Genomic DNA, 6,473 nt, shown 5'->3' with positions numbered 1-6,473 from the left:
TGCGAGTCACCGTATATCAAAATTCTGACCTATTATCCACAGTGTCGTTTATTGACATTGTCGCCGCGTACAGCACGATGACAAATAGCAGCCGTGGCGTTTTGGCAGACTTACAAACGTGCAGTAAGTAAATATGTGTACGTCAAACCGGCGACGGAGGTAGACGGCGGCTCGGCGACGTTTCGTGCCGCGAAGATAGAACGGAGGGGAAATGGTTAAGGTCACGGCGAATGGTTTATTTCAGATGGTAGGAAGTCCAGGTGGATTTCCGGCGGCGCAGGTACATCACCGCGATGGATTATCGATCAGCTTCAGCTTCCATCCTCGTCAGTCTTATTAATTATTCCCTATGGATTTAGTATACGAGAATAACAACTAAATAGCGTGTAAAGCAATTACCAACCTCGTTCAAGTCGATTAATCTATCTAACAGAATGTTATTGGCTTTTATTATAATATCTCGCATGCAGAGTAAACCGATAGGAACAGCCATATGAAACAATTATTGATTATTCCTTGATGGTATTAATAGATGTTTCATATGAATTTTGTATTTCATTGAATTAATGCACTCCAGTATTTTATAATAATATTGAAGTAATTTCACTGAAACTGAAGTGCAGTTTTAAGTGTTATTGCTATTCGTCATATGTATGCTAATCCTGCGATAAAAGTCACTACAATTAGTGGAAGTGCAAGTTCTATTAATAGCTGTACAATACCTACATATATTGCAATTTTTAAAAAATGCTTCTGTTTCATCGTTTTAGTTAGAGATGTAAATTAAGTCTATTGTACTTATTAGAATTAACTAGTAATTAAGTTACATACATTACACCCAGGCAAATGGGGTTCGTACACTCGAGACGAGTCGACTCGTTGACCCGGGCTCGAAAGCTTCCAGCTTTCTTCATCGCAACACGTCGTTGGTCCAAGTCCGCGACTATCGAAACCGGGAGTTTGCTATATCGCACGCTCAGAAGCCACCCTCTTTCCGCAAGTATTAAGAAATAACGAGACCCGACATTGAGAGGAAATGTTCTACGAAAGAGGCTAGAGCCCAGAGGCCGATTCCCGGAAATATTTCCGGACCGCCGAGGCGGAAGTTCGAAAGCTCGGTCGCTGCTTGTTCATCGACGGTTTCCGCGCGAGCAAATAAACTCGCCGGCTAGCCGGCGTGTTTCCTTCCATCTACTACCGGCAACGCCACCCACGCGATCCTCCACCCAGGGAGTTTAATTCGGTAAACAGTTTCGTCTCGCGGCCTATTACCGTAGAACGTGCGCTAATGCACGGCAAATATTTAATGCCGGCCGAAACCAAACCGGTAAATAATATCTGTCCGCGGTGCTCTGCGTTCTTCCGCTCTACCCGGCTAATACAACGAGATTAAGTGGGTTCACCTCGAAAGCTCTTGTCAAGATAAATAAATCATGAATATTACAAACTTTCAGGCTGCTTAAAACGTTTTTATTATTAATTTAGAAAATTAAGTTTATATAAGACTCTCTTAGAATAATAACAATAGTAGTATGCATTTTAAAGCATTCCTCTTTAAGAGTAATAATACGATTTTTATATGTTAAATAAAAACTGTATTTGATTGCATCAGGAGATGCGGATTCGTCGATTTATTTGATTACGTCTGGCTAGATTTCTAAATAAACCCTCCGATCCCAATAGATTTAATATCCGCAACCTCAACGGAGATGACTTTGCAATATAAAATTGCGTGAGGATGCGAACAAGCTGCAGCTATAACAACCTCGCAATTCTGATACAGATCTCTCGAGCGCAATCAGAGTTTCGCAAGGCTACAAGAAAAAAACTGTAGTAACGGTTGTTTAATACCGTCGCTCTCTCAGCAGATTATTAGAAACGAGTGCCGTGAACGGTTGAAAAGTCTGCGCGACGCGATGCGCCGATTCGTGTCAACGATGTTTATAATGTAGGATGCGCATCGCGCGTTTAGTATAGTGTATGTACTATACGGTCCACGTATACATGGTATATACAATCTGTACATACGTGTATAGGTGAGAAGGAGATAGCGCATATCTTTGACCCAGATAAGAGGAATTCGAAGGGGTTCTTATCCCGGGTCCATAGCCCCGGGGCGACGCGCGACGGCGCTTCTGGTGCCAGGCTTAATGGAGCTTGAATAACGCCAAGATGAAGGTTGCCCGCTACTCGCAACCCTCGGGCGTTGTCCCGAAATTTTAGCGAATTTTTTCGGAATCCCTCACTCGCGAATCCGCATCCCTCACTCCGCATTCCACGAAGATTTGAAAAATTTAACGAATTTTCATCGTCGCATTTTAACAAGGGATCGATGCATCATCGGGGAAATTATTACAGCATGCAATAGGTGTCGAAATAAATATGATACATCATTTATATGTTTCTTTTTTATTATTAATAATATACCATTCTACCACTTCTTCTCCGCCGTCTCTATCTCTTAATCTTAACGCTTATTTATCTGTTTTTCTTGCTTTCGTTGTCCTCGAGAGCAGTTCTCCAAGGACGTATTCTTTTCTTCGTCTCCTTTTCTAGCCTTTTCTTTCCTCCTTTGTTCCTCTCTCTCATTCAGACTTTCGTTTCCGGTGGTTCATTCTAGTGCTCATCCTTTTGCGATTATCTTTATGCGACCTTTATCTTCTTTTTAAAAAAATAATAAAACAGAGAGTGATATAATGCCATTATAGGTCAAGTAGATGGGTTAGAATAGTTCATTTCGAGAAAAGGGTAGTGACCAGACAGAGGATCTTTATGCAAAATTAATATGCAAGATATGCAAAAATATGTGCAAAATATGTGCGAAATGTATGCATGACACATGAGAATCTAAAGTAGAGTATAATCAAAGAGTATGATAAATTATCATTGATAATTGATATAACTAATTCATAAGTAAAGAAAATTATAATAAATAAGGTAAGATACTAATTTACATTTCTATAACATACCTGCTCATATCGATAATGATAATTTGTACAATATTAAATATAAAGGATATTAGTATTCACTAAAGCTCCGCAGGAAGTCAATCTCGAAATGGCAAATTACGTAACGTGGATTAACGTTGAGTTGATTATTAAACAGACACTTGTAACTATTTGCATCGCTGCGATTGCATCATTACAATGCAAATTACTATTCAGAAATAATTAGATATAATGGAAACAATGGTTTCCCAGATAAAAGAGTACTCTCAATGCTATCAGCAAGACTGCATTAATTAGAAACAATGAACTGATAAATGGAAGCTGTGAGATATTATTAATAGCCTGTGGAATTATAAATTGTACTCGACAATTATATTAAATATAAACTTGAAAGCAAACTTGTCACATCTCGAGGGCATGTAATACTCAGACATTTGTCATTACATTAAATAACGTACTGCATTACGTTTTACATTTTTGTAGAAATTCCACGTGAAAGTAGGTTAAATGCTGCTCGCATATGTATTTAGCTCGCAGTATTTCAATGAATATGGTATGTGCCGAGCGTTGCTGTTATCACGCGTCATTAATAGATATTTATGCAAATTCACGTTTTTATAAAGGAGAATGCGACTTGCATGCTAAATTATTTTCCAAATATTACGGTAGGCACGTATTTTCCTCTGAATATCTGCTGTGCTTACTTCCATGTATTATACGCATTCTGTGCAGTTTTGCTTGTTTAAATTTCGTACTAATATATGACAGTACAACCATTTGGAATCCTTTCACGTTATACAGGTGTATCATTAACATAATTTTTTCATACGCTCAATCCTTTTTTCACATTATTACGTGTATGAATTTAACAATTCTTTTGGCATTACGAATATGCGAATGTTACATTCTTGTTACTATACTTTTATGCATGAGTATCCACAATTCTTTTTAGAAGGACATTAATCTTTTTAATATAATTTCTTCATGTGGGTAAATGCAATATGTACAGGAATTTTTTTAGAATACTTCAAATGAAAATATTTTTTTCTTTCTCTACGATTTATTTTCTTATGTAGAATCAGTCTGTAGTTATACTGGGTTCGGTCGTCCGGTTTTGTAGGGCAGAACGTAACATAATTTCTTTAACATGCAGGATAAACTATATTCAATTATATATTTTCTATTTATATTAATTACATCTTGCCATCTTTCTATCAATTTCATTATATATATTCTTTTGTAAAACGGAAATTTTCCAAATGCAAATTGGAATGAAACTGCGCCGAAGCAAAATTATAAGACACCCTGTTTATGTGCATCCATTTCGTTATTGACATTTAAATAATACTGCAAAAAGAAAAGAACTATGAAACTCTGGAAGCATGGAGAAGAGGCGAAGCCAACGTTAATTTATTTCTGTCGTGACATGGTCGATCCGAGAAAAAACTTGTCCACCCTCTGTCGCGTTCATTTTTCAATCTCCCCCGGCGGGGTTCGGTTCGAAAGCCCGCGAAACAGGGGCTGCGCCACCCCCGGAGCTTACGAAGGGACATCTCGGCTCGTGGCGCCGTGCTTTTACGCAGAGGACGGTGAGAGGGTCGAGGAGGGTTCGCGGTCCGTAGTGACGTCATCGGCGGTGGCTGCACGATGACGTAAAAGCCGGGAAACGTTACGTTACGCAAGCGTGGATGAGGTGCCTCGGGATGGCCCGATCACCCACTGGCCTACTTTCGGTCCCACCTTCCCTCCCCCCGTCGTTCCGCGGCGCACCCGCTCTACCCCGTCCCCGCTCCCGGGATATTTTTTCCCTGCCTCTCCCGAGGGCTACGTTGCGTCAATCCGTAGGCTCGGCCCGAATCGAATCTCGCTCGGTTCTTTTCTAATCGAATTTAACCCTGGATACCGAATCGTCCCGCAAGATCACGGCGTTATTTACACAACGGTGCCAGTTCAAGGTTTTCATCTCTTTTATCGAAATACAGAAACACAACTGCGAACACAGCAAGTTAGACAATTTTAATTCACATTACAGTTCTTCAGTCTGTAATCTGTTTCTTGATTTTAGGAAACCTCTAAAGTTTCTTCATCATTCTAATACTCTTAGGCTCGAAGTATTTTTAAAGTGTTGAAATCATGATCGTACTAAAGGATAGTATATTTAAATACTAGACAAAATGCAATGTCTTCTCTTTTCGTATCTGTACTTGGTAATACATAGCTGAAAAGTCATGTACATTCTCTATTTATTAGTTGTATTTGCCTACGAAACGATATAAACGATTCATCTCATAGATGTTAATTAATTTTATTTGTTACAATCCAATAATTTTGTTATTGTATACCAAAGGGTTTTACAAGCGCGTACATTAACAAAAGAAGAGGACGAGTAAAAGCGTAAAATATCAGTTGAATTGATCAATAAACAGGTTAATTAAAGTTCACGTTTGTAAAGCTTAATGGCAAGCGTAGGTTCGAAATAGCCACAATTAGTAGGAATTTTTGGTACACGAAGAAGAACAGGGACAACAATTCTTTGAATGCGACCCGCGACCATGCTCGACCCGTTCCCGCATTCAGTCGAACCCAGGGATGAATTGAACTCGGCGGGAACAAAGGAAACAAGGGTAACCTTCGTCAAAGGCGATCGCGCGACGGTGGGAAAAAAGGCCGCGCGACGGGAATGGGCGGGTGTGTAATTAAAATTAAAATCGAGCCGTCGTCGCGTCGCGTCGTCGTTGAAACTTGAAACCCGAAGCGGCACGGTTTCCGCGATCCACCCAATTCATTACCATCCGATACTCCTGCACGTTTGACCTTTTCGAGCTCGTTCCATCGACGCCTACGCTCGCGTTTAGAAAAAAAGGCGTATCCCTGCGAAATGAATAAAAAAAAAAGATTCAAATGCAGACTCCGTTCCAATTTACGAGCTTGTAGAGACGCTGCGCGACACGACGTAGCGGCGTCAGTCTGCTCGAAAAGTATCAGCTAAACGGAACGGCACGAGGCGACGCAACGCGTCGCGTTGCGTGAAGAAGCAGCATCGCTGTTCTAATTACGGTCGAGCGAACCTGTAATTTAATTTGATTGCTGCACGGCAGAGGAGAGCTACCTGATACCGCATCTCCTCTTTGTGCGCGCGAGCCGTTTCGCTATTAAACCCTCGCAAACGTAGCGCCGAACGCAATTAACCGGATCGCCAGCCGACGCGTCGCGACGTCTACGTTGTTTCCTTTGTTGCCGGAAAAATTGCACGGCCCGGGCAAGAATGGAAAATTGCTTCCGTTCCGCGATCTTGGCTCTCGCTTCCTTCCCAGTCAAATATTTTACGTACATGATACTTTTAAGGCGGTCTTTTACGTGAGCTCACTTTGAGATTATCTAGTCGTTATGCAAATTTAAAATGGGACGTAGCAGATTAGCATTATTATTGGACAGCAGATGTTTATGCAAAATAAAACATTTGTGATATCGGTTCTAAAGGCACGTGTCAGATAAACAATTATTTTATCATTAGAATGTTGAAAT

The sequence above is a fragment of the Ceratina calcarata genome, unplaced genomic scaffold, assembly GCF_001652005.2.
Source record: "Ceratina calcarata isolate Rehan_Ccalc_2016 unplaced genomic scaffold, ASM165200v1 scaffold86.2, whole genome shotgun sequence".
Taxonomy (NCBI): Eukaryota; Metazoa; Arthropoda; class Insecta; order Hymenoptera; family Apidae; genus Ceratina; species Ceratina calcarata.
This window is presented reverse-complemented; position numbering follows the sequence as displayed.